The sequence below is a fragment of the Pseudorca crassidens genome, chromosome 1, assembly GCF_039906515.1.
Source record: "Pseudorca crassidens isolate mPseCra1 chromosome 1, mPseCra1.hap1, whole genome shotgun sequence".
Lineage (NCBI taxonomy): Eukaryota > Metazoa > Chordata > Mammalia > Artiodactyla > Delphinidae > Pseudorca > Pseudorca crassidens.
This window is the reverse complement of record NC_090296.1, coordinates 110,764,979-110,781,578: the sequence shown is the minus strand read 5'-3', so window position 1 is coordinate 110,781,578 and position 16,600 is coordinate 110,764,979. Positions and strand designations below refer to the sequence as shown.

General features: G+C 47.3%; 1 protein-coding gene across 3 annotated transcripts in view; it reads right to left on the bottom strand.

The window, feature by feature from the left end:
• The window catches only part of TLN2 (talin 2), a 450,451-nt gene that overhangs the window by 361,906 nt on the left and 71,945 nt on the right, over positions 1 to 16,600 (bottom strand). For all 3 annotated transcript variants that reach the window (XM_067749188.1, XM_067749208.1, XM_067749197.1), the window contains exon 2: positions 5,710 to 5,799. The gene's annotated coding sequence lies outside the window, so the exon portion shown is untranslated. The remainder of the gene's footprint in view (positions 1 to 5,709; positions 5,800 to 16,600) is intronic.

Sequence of the window (16,600 nt, the reverse complement as noted above, 5' to 3'; positions counted from 1 at the left end):
AAAGCTCACCTACAGGGAATTTTATCAGCCTTTTCTCATCCTGTCATCATCCACACTCCTGTTAAATACAAGACCTGCCACAGACGCCTGCTGAGTGACAAAGAGGAACCATGACTGCATTGGAGAAACGTGCCCCTGAAATGTCACAGAGCAATTCTGGGTGCCTGGGAGACCCCGGCTGCAGACAGCCTGGCATGGCCATCGACAGTAAGTGTGCCAAGGAGCTTCCCCCTGAGCAGGAACAGAGGTGGGGAACTGGAGAAGGAAGTGAGGCCACAGCTGCCTGGGCAGCAAGAAGCCACCTCCAGCCTGACCCACAACTTCCCTCACCCACGTGCTTGAACACACGCTCCTGAGTATCTATCAACACTCGGCACCACTGGGTCTAATCAAGAACGGGAGGGATGTAGAGAAAAGGAGCCCGTGGAGAGGACAGGGTAAGTCCAGAGACGAGGCCTCGAAGGCTGAAACACAGAACCAGAGAGGGCATCCTGGCAAGCCCCGCTAGTTAGACTTTGTTTGAAGCCCTATGAACCCCCAGACCTGCCAGGGCCATATTTTTTTGGAGTCTTCTATATATTTAGCTTTCAAAATGACAAAAATTTAAGATTAACAACATTCTGTACTAGTGACAGACCTCAGGTCATTGGGAACCTAAGTATATCATCTTTTTAAAGGTGAATTTTTATGCTTGGTTTTCTCTATTGCTTCTCTGTTGCCTCAGAAGCTCATTTACTTGAAAGACATATGGTGCCCAGGAAAGTCCAGTACAAATTGTTTGAGGCAGGACTGGGACTTGTGACTCCATATCTTACCTTGTTTAAAATAAACTGCCAGCTTCCGGGGTTCAAATAAATAAGTAAATAAATAAAGGTGAATTTGTAAGGGTGCATATCTTTTGACCTCAAAATTCTACAGAAGCGCCCATATGGTCTATAAATAAATGTTACAAAAATGCTCATTGCGATATTACCCAAAAGAAAAAAACTGGGGAGAGGGAGGGTAAGAAGCCCAGCCAGCAACAGGAGGATGAAAGGTCACGCAACTTAACTGTTACATACTTTTTCCATGAAAAGTTAACAGAAAGAAATAATATGCAGTCTTTCCATATGGAATAGATTTCTTTTTAGCAGGGGATCAATGTCCACGATGTTAGTTTTTAAAATACATTACACAGAACATTATTAGACGATATTCATTTTGTTTTTAAAAAATATGCTTTCTCACACACAAAGGGTCATGAGTACGTTATAGAGAGTCCTGCTACCACCTTGAAAATATTGTCCCTTCTCACAAAAACTAAACGATGTCAACAGTATCCTTTACCGTTCTTAAACCAGGTAAGAGCTCTCTGTGAGGAGGAAAAAGGTGTAAAAACTACCAAATCCCCAGTCAGTCATTCCTTTAATTAGAAACCTTGCTTTTCAGGCTTTTCTTTTTTTAATAAAGAGAAACATGCCTCTGAGGGTCCCAAGTGAGGAAAAGGGTTGGGATCGGATGTCACCATGGACCCACAATTTCAGACAAGGTAATACAATGGATTAGAACATCCCGGTTTGCTGGGTAGGGGTACTCGGCCATAGGCTGCAGGCAAAATCCTTCTGTGTCCCCCAACCCCAAGTGCCCTGTGAGCAATAGTGGCTCTAAGGCTGGGATATTTTGAATGACAGGGATTGACAGACTCCTGCATTGAAGCAGAGGCAAGAAACAAGGATGGCAAATCACAGAGTATCCGAATACTGTTTATCCCTGCATTTGAAGCGGGGAGGGGCCTGCATCTCCATCCCCTGGCATCCTAAAATTTGTCACATTGTACCAGATGTACTTTAAAAAAAAAAATTCACAGCGAGGGGAGACAGTCCCAAGTCTGGTAACCCTACAGCATGAAACACAGGCCCAAAAGGCTGGACACTTTGGCAAAGACTCTGTGGGGGAAGCTACTCTCTTCCCTTCTAATAAATCGTTTCCTTTTCTTCTTTAATATCAACAGGTTGCAAGTTAGTTTTGTAACGTATCTCTTGAAAATATACTTTTACTTTACAAACAAAAGCTGTTACAGAAAAGTACTTTTTTTAGACACACATTCAACCTCTTCCACCCCATTTGCTCTCTCCCATTACTAAAAACAATTGGAGACCCCAGAGAGGAGGCCTTCTGAAGTTCACAAAAGGCAAGGTAACACCTACCGTTGTGTTTACCTGTGAAGGCCTATAATTACCAGAGACCCATTTGACCACTGTTACCACCACCCTGTTTGCTCAGGGATTCATCAGCAGTACTTAAGTCACTGCTCTTCTGATACACTGGCTTTAGATAAGCCAATGGAAGAAGGAAATTACACTGTTGGGTTCATTTAACAAATGTTTACTGAGCCCAAGGCTGAGCGCTGGGCCCCCGGATACAGGCTGGATGAAGCATAATCCCTGTCCTCAAGGGGCTCATTTCTACAGACCAAGAAATTGGCTTCAGACATGGGCAAAGAGCTCAACTGGAGGGAATGAAGCCAGACACAGGGGGAAAGGGGCACTTCAGCCAGTCATTGAAGACCGCATGGCCAGGATGAGTATGCAGTGCTCCAAGGATATCATATCTAAAACCAGGTAAAACTCACCTCCTTCCTTTCACTGTTGAGGAATCAGGCCCAGAAAACAGAACCCACTAGACATTGGTGCCTGTATGAGAAATTGAGGCCCAGGTAAACATATACGGGCACAAGTTTACTCACTATGGATCTGGGAGGTGAATCCAGTTCCCACCAGCTCCAAATCCTTAACTCTGGATGCAAAAGCCTAAAGAAGTGAAAAGGCGCTGCTTTTAAGATCCAATTCCATGTTTACATGGGTGGGCCCACCCTACCACTCCCGTGGGTAGGGATGCGCACGGACTTAGTAACACTGAGTTTGCAACACACGCCTAATAGTACGGTTCCTGCGTTGCCTAAAACGTGAGAATCAGAGTGCACACCTTGCCTCGGAAGCCTAGTTACATGGATTCAACTTAATTCTGCACCTGGTGAGTGGCTCAGTGTATACACGCACTCAGCATATATATGAAACCAAAATCAAGGAACCTAGTTCAAAACTTAAAACCCATGAAGCTCTAGAATTGTGTATCTGATACAGAGTACACAAAATAACCCTGAGCAGAACAAGGTTATTTGGAAATGGTCAGATACAGGAATCCCATGAAGTGGCCAGAAAATGGTCTTCAAAAACAATGCCATCAACCTGACTCCTCACCTTCTGCCTCCAGCTGTGAACCATCAAGGACTAAGGTGTAGCCCTGACTCTCGGGGTCACAGGCAGCCATTGCAGGCCCCCTAGAGACCTGTCCCCAGGGAGGCTGGCAGAAGCTAGCGAGGGTGGGGCGAAACGTCAGCCTCCAAAATGTACCTTTCTCTTCCCTGTTCATTTCTGCCCCACACTGGCCAAGCTCCTCCTCTAACTCAAGGGAAGAAAGTGCTACAGACGCTGACACACAGGGACGCGCCATACCCGGGGGTATGATGAGGGCAAGACGGAAGAAAAGTAACACAAATAATCAGCAAACCACTCTTGCCACCAGCAGTAAAATCCTCTCTCTAGTCATGATCCAGGTGGTAAAAGCAAGAGGAGAAAAGGCCCTGCCCAAGGGCTGACAGACCAGGCCGGATCCTGAGCCTACTTGCTGTGTGACCCCGGGCAAGTGGGTCACCCCTGACCTCAATCTTGTCCTCTGTAAAAAGGTGACTACCTGCCTCGTGAGCCATCGGGAAGGTTAAAGGCACCGGGCCATGTGCCAAGTGCTTTGCCCAAAACCTAGTATGTCATAAGTGCTCCATCAATGGCCACCAGAACTATTAACTAGTGGAGAATCCATCTGGCTCCTTGTAAAAACTAAACATGACTTCTGAAAGGCTTGACTGCGGCAGTACAGCAGTGCTGAGCCGGCAACACCACACCGGCATCTCGAGAGAACACCCCAGGGGCCAATTCACCAGCTGGACTCAAGACGCCCCCTTTGGCATCAGTGCCCTAAGCCCCCCTGCCAGCCCCTCGAACCCTCGCTCTGCCTGCTCTTTCTGTGGTCAGTTCTCCGCTTCCAATATAGTCTCTCACTTCTCAACAACCCACTTAAAGTGCCACATTAGCCCAGCTGAGGCAGTCTGCTCTTAAAAACAAGAAACAGCCTCAGTGTTTTCAGAAATGCTGACTTCAAAATAGGCACACTGCAGAGACCTCACGGGATTCCACCTCAAGAATCTGAAAAGCATCGTATTTAAGGGAGGATTTCATCGACAACACCGCGACACACAGTAACAAGGTACGAGCTCACAGACACTGGGGAGGGTAACAGGCTCCCATACTCTCTGGTAGGGCTCGTATTTCACACCACTCAGCCTCACACAGCTGAGGGAGACGGACCCACCAGATAAACTCCCGCCGGGTCTCTGGGGGCTTTACAGGCACATGCCTCAGGCAGTTCGCCAAGAGTCACACTCGAGGACAAGTCTCAGGGGCGTCAGGATCCTTAGACCTTACTTCTCCAAGTGTGAGCTACAAACCAGCAGCTTCGGCATCGCCTGGACCTTGACAGAAGCACAGGCTCGCAGGCTCCACCCAGACCCACCCCATCGGCGTCTGCAGTTTAACTAGATCCCCAGGGGCTTGACAGTATTTAGAACAAAGCCGTCTACCCAGACAGGACTGTGATCATTTACTTAGGTTTTCACTTGGTCTTTTTCTTTCTTCATGGAAGTTCCACGAGAGCACAGACTGTGCCAACCTTAGCCACCGGCACACGGTAGTTAATCAATATTTGTTGAACGAATGAACGGATGAATGGGTGGTCTACCGAGTGACTGAAGAGGCCTGTCCTGTGTTAAGTGCAAAGAAAGGTGCACGCAAGGGCCTGAGAGAGGAAGAGACAGAACACTTGGGGGTAGGGGGAAGGAGTCTATAATGAGGTGGTCAGAGGAGGCCTCTCCAAAAGGGGTTTGCAGACTTCCCTGGTTGCCTAGTGGTTAGGATTCCGGGCTTTCACCGTGGTGGCCCAGGTTCAATCCCTGGTCGGGGAATATCCCGCAAGCTATGTGGTACAGCCAAAAAAATAAATTAAAAATAAAAGGGGTTCACACCAGGGGCAGCGTGAGGCTCAGGTGTGATGGATGAGGAGGCCCTGGGGAAGAGGATGTCAGCCGCAAGGATCAGCACCTGCACTTGCCACCATAAAGAGTCTCGGGGGCTTCCCTGGTGGCGCAGTGGTTGAGAGTCCGCCTGCCGATGCAGGGGACACGGGTTCGTGCCCCAGTCCGGGAAGATCCCACATGCCGCAGAGCAGCTGGGCCCGTGAGCCATGGCCGCTGAGCCTGTGCGTCCGGAGCCTGTGCTCCGCAACGGGAGAGGCCACAATAGTGAGAGGCCCGCGTACCACAAAAAAAAAAAAAAAAAAGAGTCTCGGCCTGTAGGCCAGCAGGGATAGAGAATCAAGACTGGTAAGTTGGGCTCTACAAAGCAGCTCTCAGGAGGCAGATTCAGAAGGCCCCCGACCATATGACCGTTGGGGCAGAAAGGCTGTGTCTGGAGTCACAGCTGCCATCTCTAAGGCTCCTGAAGGTGGGCGTGCCAGAGGAGGTCTGCAGAGGGAGGTGGTCCACCAGCTAGACTTTGTTCCCTAGCCACTACCCCTCCAGCCCTCGGATTCCAAAGTTGAAACATGGAGATTTCTCACCCTTTTCACCAAGTCGATCCAGGAACTTGCGGGCAGCCGAACATCCAAGGGTCCAGGAGCCCAGTCCAGATGTTACCCTGCAGCAGCACGCTGGCAAAAAAAGAGACAAATGACACGAGTCAGTACAGGCGGCCACGTTAGTGGGGAAGCAACACTGTCCCAGTGTTGAATGACACCGACGGGCTTCAGATTCTAAAGAGAGCAGAAAAGGAAAACGCCACGCGGAGCCAGTGGTCTCAGAGCACTGTGCATTGACACAGATGGCAACTCTTCTGCCCACAATGTCGGGAGAAGCACCATGTCACCAGCAGCAGCTCCACAACAGCCTCTCTGCAAATCCCCCAGTGTGGAGTCCAGACGTACGGCTGCAAAGCTCCCTTGGAGATAATCAGGCCCAACCCCTCCCTTTACAGATGAGAAAAGCCAAGACTCAGAAGAGACAGGCCTTGTCCAAAATCAGCAGCATGTGATGGCGAGTCCAGGAAGGGAATGTCAGAATCAAGTCTATAAAGAGCTTAAGTTTACCTGTAAATTACCTTCCTTCAAGAAACTCAGGTTCTAAATAAATGTTGTTCTTATTCGTTCTGGCTCTTAACAGAGGAGAAGAGACAACTCTTAATCGTTCCCCTAGTTCTCTCTCTTTAATCCCCAAGGACTTTGAAGAGCCAAACTGAAACTCCTGGTTTTCTTCAAAGACAAAAGAAAAAGAGAGAAAGAAAAACCTCAGGACTGTTCAGATTTGAGTACAAGAAGAAAAATCTAAAAACTGTGGAGGAAAACCTCAAGACCTAAAAATTCTGAATTTATGAGATATAAACAGCACAGAACCAAAACAAAAGCACCTTCTCCATACATCAGGTTTACAGACCCAAGAGACCAGAACCCTCCAGGGAAATGCCTGGAGACCACAAGAAGTGGTACATTTCAAAGATATGGGGGGCTAACACTTGTCATTGGTCATTTTGTTAAAATGAAATGAATGATCAAAATGCTGAGTCTTTAGAAAATGACCCTTCTGGTTATTTTTTTTTTAATGAATCATCATCTAATTATATATTTAAGCCATAATCATGTAAATAGTTACCTCTTCCCCTGGGGTTCTAGTTCCAGGTGACCCTGACAAATCAATGCAACCTTGGGCAGATCACACCTAACCTTGCACGTCTTCCATCAACTCATCCACGAAAGAGCAGAGATGAAATAAGACTCAACTCTTCAGCTAGAGAATTCTGAAATTCCCCTACATTGCTGGAACAAGCTGAAAGTACCTCCCATTAAGTCAGCTTATACAAAGCGTAATTACTCGCCTACTTTGAAGAAGTGAATGTCAGTCATGATAAATTTAAATTGCCATCTCTTAGGAAGTAACTACAAAGTTGGTGTAACAATAGTCATATTCTGTTTCCAGGGAGTTTCCTTCAGCAGTGACAAATCTGCCCCCACCCGCGCTAAATGGGTATTTGTATCTGTTTCCCCAAAGGTCCATTATTATTTATAAGGGGGAAAGTTAGGGTTTCTTTTGCATGAAGTGGAATTTAGGCAGTGAGGTCATTTGTTTCGAAACTACAGCAACCATTCCAGTTTTTTTCCCCCCTTTTAGCATTTCAGTTACTCTGGGTCAAGAGTAAAAGATGCAGATTTCAGAGAAAATGCAAAGCCTGCTAGGCCACCCACAGAATCGTCAAGGATTCTGCCCTGGACAGTCCAGGGCACAACTTTCCCTTTCCAAAGTCAAGCATGCTCACAGGTAAAAAGCCAGCACAGACTCGCACACAAGCGGACTCACACACATTTCAAGGAATTCAACAGTCCCAGGATTCATTTTAAAAAATAAACAAGGGCTTCCCTGGTGGCGCAGTGGTTGAGAGTGCGCCTGCCAATGCAGGGGACACGGGTTTGTGCCCTGATCCGGGAAGATCCCACGTGCCGCAGAGCTGCTAGGCCCATGAACCATGGCTGCTGAGCCTGCGCGTCCGGAGCCTGTGCCCCGCAACAGGAGAGGCCACAACAGTGAGAGGCCCGTGTACTGCCAAAAAAAAAAATTTTTAAAAAAACAACAACAACAACAAAACACAACCTACCATATTGGCCACATTTTTTCTTATTCTTACAGGGAAGGAGGGTCCATAAACCCCTCTGGAAATATGATGGACCCTCTCCCCCAGAAGAAGAACATAATAGATTCAGTTTCAGAGGGTTCAGAGTCCCCTGAAATCTCTCTGTACCTCTGGTTAAGGACCCCGGCTTAATTAATATAATAGGAGTCCCTTTTTATCTTGCTCTCTGAACTTTCTACAAGCCCTTGGTGAAGAGGGTCGTGAGTGGCAATGCCATTTACAAAGAGATACACAAGGGCAAGGACCAGCGAGAAAATTGGCTTCATGTAGCTCTTACGGTGGAGAGTATGACTCTGCAGCCAGCAATGTTAATAACTGTTCTAGAGCCCTAGGCTGTGCCTGGGAGCCTTCACCAGTTTCAACAGGGACCTTCCCAAAGCCGTGTTTGTGCTTGGTACTCAGCTTTTCAAAACAAAAACAATATCAAACATCTGCGTTGTTTAGGAACACAAACATAGGTACCAAGGCTCAGTTAAAATGAAAAATTGAGATGCTTATCACAACTCTGAGGCGAGGTGGAGCGTCTAAGACATTTAAGATATTCGTAATGTTGATTTCTTAGCCTGGTTGTTGGCTTCCCAGATGTTCAAACTATTCCCATACATTTCACATATTCTTCTCTATGTATGTCACAGAGTAAAGCAATCTTCCTTACAGAGAGATTCAGGTCGGTGACAAGGACCTCCAGGACTTGTCATCTCAGACCCAGCTCAAGACAGCAGTGAAACTGCAGCGAGCCCAGGGCTTGTCTGAGGGTGCGGCCTGCCAGGGAATAGTTACCAGCTGTGGCCCCTGGGGCACTATCTATAAATACATCTTGTTTTTTAAAAAAAAAATGTCCACGCCCTGGGACAGCCCTGTATTCCAAGCTGAGCCCCGATGCTGCCCGTCACTCTGGGAAAAGCTGGTGTTGTGTTTCTGCGAACTCATTGGTCTTTCCTCTTCCATGCTTGGCAGGCCTGGGGCACATTCTGTTACTGTCAACAATCTCAGTAAGTCTTCCTGAACTGCTAAGGAAGAAGCGAAGCCCAGACACGTATGCAGAACTCAGAGGAACGTTTGGCCACCTCCTTCCTCAGCTGGATACAGAGGCCGTGGTGCCTTACACCTTCTCCTTCAGGTGCCTCATTACTCTACCCTCCTTGTGAGAACTCTGCTCATTCAGTGAGTGGTCAAGACATCCACTGGCCAGAAAAAGAGGTGGACAGTGTGTGGAGCCATGAGCAGTGCATCTCGGTTCCTAGCCCTTCCCACACACTTACCAATACTATCTCAACCAAATAAGGAAAGTATGCTCCTTGCCTAATAATCTGAGCAGGAGCATGCCATTCCAAAAAGACCCTTTTCTGAGGTAATCTTACTAGCAGACAAAGCTATCATTTTTTAGTTACAACTGCCAAACGTTGACACCACGACATCAAACAACGTTTTAACCCAGTTTGGGAGAGCCTGCACCCATACACTGTGCAGGACGGACTCACAGTAGCATGTGCCTAAGAAAGGGAATACTGTCGTCTCTCATCTCTTGCTATGTCTCTTCTGCTCCTCCCCTAGCTCAAGTCTGCAATTTAAAAAGTGTGTGTGTAAATATACACACGAGGACACATATGCATGCGAGCCCAACATTCTTGATAGACTCAAAACAATAGCTTACAGGGAAACTATCGCCCAGCGCTCAGGAAAAGTAAAGGCCAGCCAATTCCAGAAAAACAAAGGGTTTCAGCAACTAACATGGGAACAAAATGATCTCATGCCCCTTTCCCACGGAGCCTGTGCCTAAGTGGGATCCTTCTTAAACCTGAAGTGCTCATTCACAGAGTCACTGTTTCCACCCTAGGGGAACCCATGGGAGGATGGACGAGCCAGGAAACAGATTCCAGAGGTAGCTTTTTGATGTTTAACCCAGACAACCCGCAGACGGGGGCTCTTTAGCCAAGGAGGGGGCTGGAGCGCTCGGTGAGGCTCGAGACCTCATCCACGGGGCATCAGTCACTACGCCCAACAGCTAGTTCCTTTACATCAAGGGCCTGGACCAGGAATGACAGTGGACCCTCCGATAACAGGCCGGCATCTCTGGGGCCCCAGAGTGGGCTTACACTTTCAGTCCTCACGATTCTCTCACACCCTGGAGAACACAGGCAGGAAAAGACCACACTCGCAGGCCTCCTGCTGCCTCCCCCGCATTATCACACCTGCTGCCCGGGGAAGGACTGGCATGCAGACTAAAGGGACGGATGAAAAGTGTGAGCGTGCTCCGGATTTACTACACACCAAGGCACTGTGCTCAGTGCTGGGAGAGGAAGAGAAGGAGGTGGTACCCTTTAAGGTCAAAAAGTTCTGCAGACGCCCCCCACCCCCAAATACACCAGAGTTGTCCTTCTGGTTCCCTTGGAGAGAGGAAAATATCAAGACATAAGTGCCCTTAAATCAATTTTTAATTCATCCCAAGAGCCCCTACGTGCATTTTAAAACACCAAAGAATAATTCCAAGGCATCGTTAATTTATTCTATAAGCAAATACGTAACACATAAGGATTAAGGATCCCTTGAATAACTTCCACAACACAATAAGATAGCCTGTGTTCTGCTTTGAAGCGGTGCTGGGGTAAGGGTTAGGACAGAGTAAAAAAAACAACCAAAAAAACATCCCCAAACGTCTGCCATTCTCAGAGACTGTGCTGTTTGGAAGAAACTTTAGGTCACATGTGAAGGTAGGAGCTCTTTTTGAAACCAGCCATAACCGGCATCGCCACCCACAGCTGGGTGGTCTTCTCCAGCGCACAGCCCCCAACCAGCGCCCCGTGCACAGCCCTCCTGCAGTTCCCTCTGCAGGGACCCCGCCCCTGCACTTTGCATTGAGTTCCAGATCAGCTCGTCTCTGGTCTGTCTCAATCTGGAGCTCCATGAGGGCACGGGCTGCCCTCTCCTGCTGGCACCCCTAGCACCTTGCACAGGGCACCCAGTAGATTAATAGTAAGGAAACTGAGGGAAGAGGGAGAAAGATGATGTGTTAGAGAGGCCTCTTGTAGGTAACTAAGATAAACAATAATAGAGTTTGGGGAGGAAGACGGGTATGAGTGGACCGTTCCCTCTGAGTCCAGCATAACTCAGTCATTTCACATTCGAGTTTGAAAACTCAGGACTATAATAAAGCCACAAGAAAAAACATTCGATAGTCTTCCCGGAGGCCCAGCCCACGTGAGCAGCCCGGCTTCCCCATCAATCAGTCTGACAGCAGCAGAGAGAACTAGACTGGAAGGCTCTCATTGTCCACTTCCTCGTACCTTCCTGCCCTGCTTGCAGAGCTGCTTTTCCACCTTTCTCCCTTCTCTGCTGCACTTCAAGTTCTGCACTGACTCCAGGATACGCTTCAAATCTCTTACCCTGGAAAGAGGTCCCGCACACTCAGACGCCCTGACTCAGCTGCCGCCCAGAGACACCCCCAGCCCTGGAGCCACAAACCAGTCCCGAGAGTGCATCTGGTGTCTGAGATTCTCCTCACCCCAACACATCCTGTCTTCTACTCACCCACTTTGGGGTCTGTCCCCAAGCCACTCCTTCCAGGAAAGCCCAACCCCCTCGTCTGATATCAACCTACCTCCCCCCAAAACCCAATCACATGTCCCCAAGCCTCCAAGACGACCCCCCTGAGCCTCCCAATCAAAATTAGTCTTTCCTTCCCCGTATATGCCAGAGGATGTTGTCCTGCTGTGAGACACCTCATTACCAGAGCGTTAGCTTCTGTGTACCTTTCACACTCCCTAGACCGAGTTCCTGGCAGGCAAGAATGCTAGGTAGAGAACAAAGATAAAAATGGTGCCAACAGTGAAGACTCCTGGCAAACAGTCAAGACTCGGATATCTGTGAAATGCCTATGCCTTAGTGTTAAGGATTCTTGTGAGTTTCAGGATGCCAATTCTAGAATCAAACCAAGCACACAAACAGACTGAAAGAGGATCTTGGGTGTTCTTTGGGCATACTCTAGTAACTCAACTACTCAATCACATTAGGCCATAAGTTCAGGCTCTATTTCCCAAGGGCCAAACAACTAGACTTCCTCAGCAAACTCAAGTGTTCGTTCCTCTGGGACCTACCAAAAAAGCCTGCCACTTCGAAAGGCACAGGCCCACTGTTCTTTACAAAGGACACATCTTCTCGATAAGTAGCATTATTAAAGGAAATGAATTTATAAACTCACTCTCAAGGCATAGATTTCTTTTGAGACAGATCAACCCACAAACTGTTTCTTCTGATTCAATGAATGTGTTATGTGGGTCTAGAATTCAGACAGTTCCCTAGGTCAGAAAATCCATTTGCTTGTGAACAGACAGAAATGGCAATGTTCTTTTTTTTTTTTTTAATTTATTTTTGGCTGCATTGGGTCTTCGTTGCTGCGCGCGGGCTTTCTCTAGTTGCAGTGAGCAGAGGCTACTCTTCGCTGTGGTGCACGGGCTTCTCATCACGGTGGCTTCTCTTGTTGCGGAGCACGGGCTTCTAGGTGTGCGGGCTTCAGTATTTGTGGCTCACGGGCTTGGTTGCTCCGCAGCATGTGGGATCTTCCCGGACCAGGGCTCGAACCTGTGTCCCCTGCATTGGCAGGCGGATTCTTAACCACTGCGCCACCAGGGAAGTCCCAATGGCAATGTTCTTAATGCTGGTCTCAGATGAGACATCTGCTTACATGCTCCAAATAAAGGAAGCAGTATTTGACCCAGTTGAGAAGCCTCTAGAATCTTTTCCCCACCTAACACAAATGTTTCTTATTTGGTCCAAGCTGTGTTTCAATTACATGCCAAGAAAAGACAAAGAAAAACCCACTACCACCCACTCCTGCTTTCATGAAAACATTATAAATTAATCCTTATTACGTCATAGAGTAAAGTGGCCTCGCATAAGGTAATGTTGACAAAGCGTTACAGGAGCCAAAGCTTTTCTCAAGAACTGCTTTGTTCATAGGTGTTCTCCTGCTTGTCTGCCCTGCAGTGGCCTTTTTCCTTTCCAGAAAACAGACAGCATGGGGACGTGGGTCCCGTCTGAAACCTCTGACGTTCATTTTTAAAGCACTGTCATGAACATCAACACAAAAAAACAACTTCCGTATAACATTAAATAATTTCAGCAACAAAAGTTGAATGAACTGAGTGACCTAATAGTCCAACTTAACCCAGCTAAGTCAATCCCAGCTGTGAGAGGGGAGGTCAGTAGTTTTAATTTCTACCTAGAGCCCACAGGCCAACTCTCTTCTCACCATTCAGGTAGAGGCATTTCAAAGAAATTCAAACAGCACGCTATCTTCTCTGGCATATTTCTTAGATTAATTAAACCCTTAAGTGTTAAACTCTGAGGGTCCCACAACAGCACCAGACCCATCCTTTTCACAGTTTGGGTTACAGGCTCACACTCCAGAATGGAAGCCAAAGCTTTCCCATTTAAAGCAAAAAAGGAAAGAAGGAAAATGTGAAGTACCTGAATTCTTAAAGGCTAGACCACCTTTATTATTATTGTCTTTTCTTCCCAAGGACCTCTCTGGTGATTAGTATGAACTTACCCAAGATTCTACACCAAAGTTCTATCTTTTTTATTCCAACCAGACATTTTAGATGTAGAAGAAACCGTGGAGATTCCTGGGCCCACGGCTTATCAAACTCTCCTGGCAGAATTCCACCAGACAGAAGAGGGTGGGCCACCAACACTGGGAAGCCATTCCCAGCAAGCATGAGATTGTGTCCATTTCGTTCAAGTTCTATATCCTAGCTTCAATTCTTACCACACAGATTTTCCACTTATTCAGTATGTGCATGCGAAGATACCTCGTCTTCCAAATTCCCGAGTAAAATTAAGGCTCCAGTAAGAGTCTTAGGTTTATCCTGGGGTTTCATAGACCCAGGCTAAGTTCACCACCCTGCACTTCCCAGTGGCCCAGGAAGCACGAATCGTGGCTCTGCCCTTCTTCTTGCAGATGAGGAGGACACTGCTGCCCGAATATCTGATGACCTGATGAAGAGAGTCTGGGCAGAGCCCCAAGTACAGATCCCAGGTCTCCAGCCTCTCGGTCTGGGGCTCTTCATCCCTTTGCATCCAACGATTCGTAGCCACCCAAAGCCAATCCTTAACTCAGAAGGTCATGGTCCACTGTAAAATCTGCCCATACATCTGCTCTGTATTCAGGCAGGTTTAATTAAGTTGGTGAGTGTTCTCTTCTGAGCTTACCCCAAGGTTCACAAAATGGAAGCCTGATTTTTCATGGGTTTCAGATTGCCAAAACCTCCTTGGCCTTTGGCATACTTTGACTTCTCGCCCACTCATAGGACATGTTGTCCCCATTGACACCCATTGGCTAAAATTAAAAGTACAAGCTGCTTAGTGAAGACAAGTCATTGCCGTTCAAAATCTAAAACGAGGGCTTCTCTGGTGGCGCAGTGGTTAAGAATCCCCCTGCCGATGCAGGGGACACGGGTTTGAGCCCTGGTCCGGGAAGATCCCACATGTTGCGGAGCAATGAAGCCCCTGCGCCACAACTACTGAGCTACTGAGCCTGCGCTCTAGAGTCCGCGAGCCACAACTACTGAGCCCCCGTGCCACAACTACTGAAGCCTGCGCGCCTAGAGCCCGTGCTCCACAAGAGAAGCCACCACAATGAGAAGCCTGCGCACTACAACAAAGAGTAGCCCCCGTTCACCGCAACCAGAGAAAAGCCCGCCCACAGCAACGAAGACCCAACGCAGCCTAAATTAAAATAAATTTTAAAAAAAAATTACAATGAAAACCAGATCAAATCTACTCAAGGGAAAAGTGTCATCCCAAACACAATGCAGTTCATTTCAGAACCATGCTGACCTCTTTCCTGTAAATGGCCTTGGAGCCAGTGTTATCTACTATCAGAGCTGGAGAAAACACTTTAGCTGTGTATTTCACATTTCAAAGCAAAAGGGGAAAGGGGCCATGGCAACATGAAAGTTGTATCTATGAATTCCAAGGACCATCATATACATCTAAAGCAATGGTTCTCCACAGGGAGCAATTTTACCCCCTCAGGGGGACATCTGGGGGTATCTGGAGACACTTTTGGCTGTCACAGTTTAAGCGGGAGGGGGTGGTCCTACTACTCTCTAGTGGGTAGAGGCCAGGGATGGGACTAAAAACCCTACAATGCACAGGACAGCCCCCACACAAAGAATCACCCAACCAAACTGTGAACGGTGCCGAGGTTGAGCACACGTACCTAAAATACAGAAGAATACTAGGGCGAAGTTATGAGTCCTGCTTCTTCCCCAGTGCGCTGCTTGGTCTGGACATAGCACCTGAATTTCTGGGTTTCCGGCTCATTGTCACTAAACAAAGAGGTTGGCCTGTTTCAGAGACTTTGCAACCTCAACACTGGACTCAGGAGCCTTCCAGCATGGCAGCTCGCCAAGCCCACAGCTACTGTCTCTCACCCTAACACGCTTGATCAGGGGCATTTCCCACCAGGCTCCTCTCAGGCCTGTGCACCACAACTACTGAGCCTGTGCTCTAGAACCCGTGAGCCACAACTACTGAGCCCACGCACCACAACTACTGAAGCCCGTGCACCTAGACCCCGTGCTCTGCAACAAGAGAAGCCACCGTAATGAGAAGCCCGCGCACCACAACGAAGAGTAGCCTCCGTTCACTGCAACTAGAGAAAGCCCACACGCAGCAACAAAGACCCAACACAGCCAAAAATAAATAAATTTAAAAATTAAAAAAAAATTTTAATAAATAAAACCATTCTATGCAGTCAGTAAACTAAGGACAGCATGTAAGCTTCATTTCGAGTTTTATATTCTGCTTTGCAAAAATGCCTAAGCACAAAAGGGGAGAAAAAAGTTTTATCATAAAATTAAAAGCATGGCTGCAACTGCATTCAATGATTTAAAAGGTTTTTTTGCATTTTCATAATACTTGGCAACCATCAACCAGCCCACCACCCCAGCTTAAGGGGCAGACTCAGTATTAAGTCATTGTTTTGTGAAGAGAGAAAACATGTGACCACCTTCCTATTCCCAAGACCATCTCTAGTGGCTCCAGCTGTATACACAACTCCCATGAAAGAGACCAGCTTAGCCAAGAGGCTGAGCCCCTCCATTCAGAATCCAATGGTATCTAAAACCACAGAACACAGGGGTTGTTTTACAAGTAAAATTCTCACTTTCGGGAAAACAAATATAACTTGTCTGACTGAGGGGAGAGGATGAACATCTTAAACTGCCTCCATGAGTTCATCATCTCTCTCTCAAAGAGAGCAAAAGAGTGAACCACTTGTCCAATCATGCTCCTTAGAAATTCCTTTGTGCTCAAAGCCAAGGATTCTCCAGATCCCAAGCTGGGACACAGTAGTTGGATTAATGGGAAAAGTGGGAGAAGACAACCCAGAAGTGAAAAGAGGAGACATGGAACTTCTAACACTAAAAAGCAATAGCACACACCCCGGCTAAAAAGCTGAAGGGTTTTGACACATTTCATTTGCCTCAAAAAACCAACAAACCAACACTCACCACAAGTTTCCCAGTACATCTATCACCCATAAAACAAACGAGAAGAAATCCAAATATCATTTAAGAGGAAAAACAAAAACTAGTGAAAACTCTACAGATGGCAACAGAGGGTTAATGTCTCGGGGCAAGGCTTCCCCTCAGCAAATACAAATCCAAAATCATAATAAAGATGCTGAAGGATTTAGTCATGAGCCCTCCCCTCGGCCACCAGAAGGAATGGCAAAAATGCAGAGTAAGCGCTGGAAGCCAGAACATTTC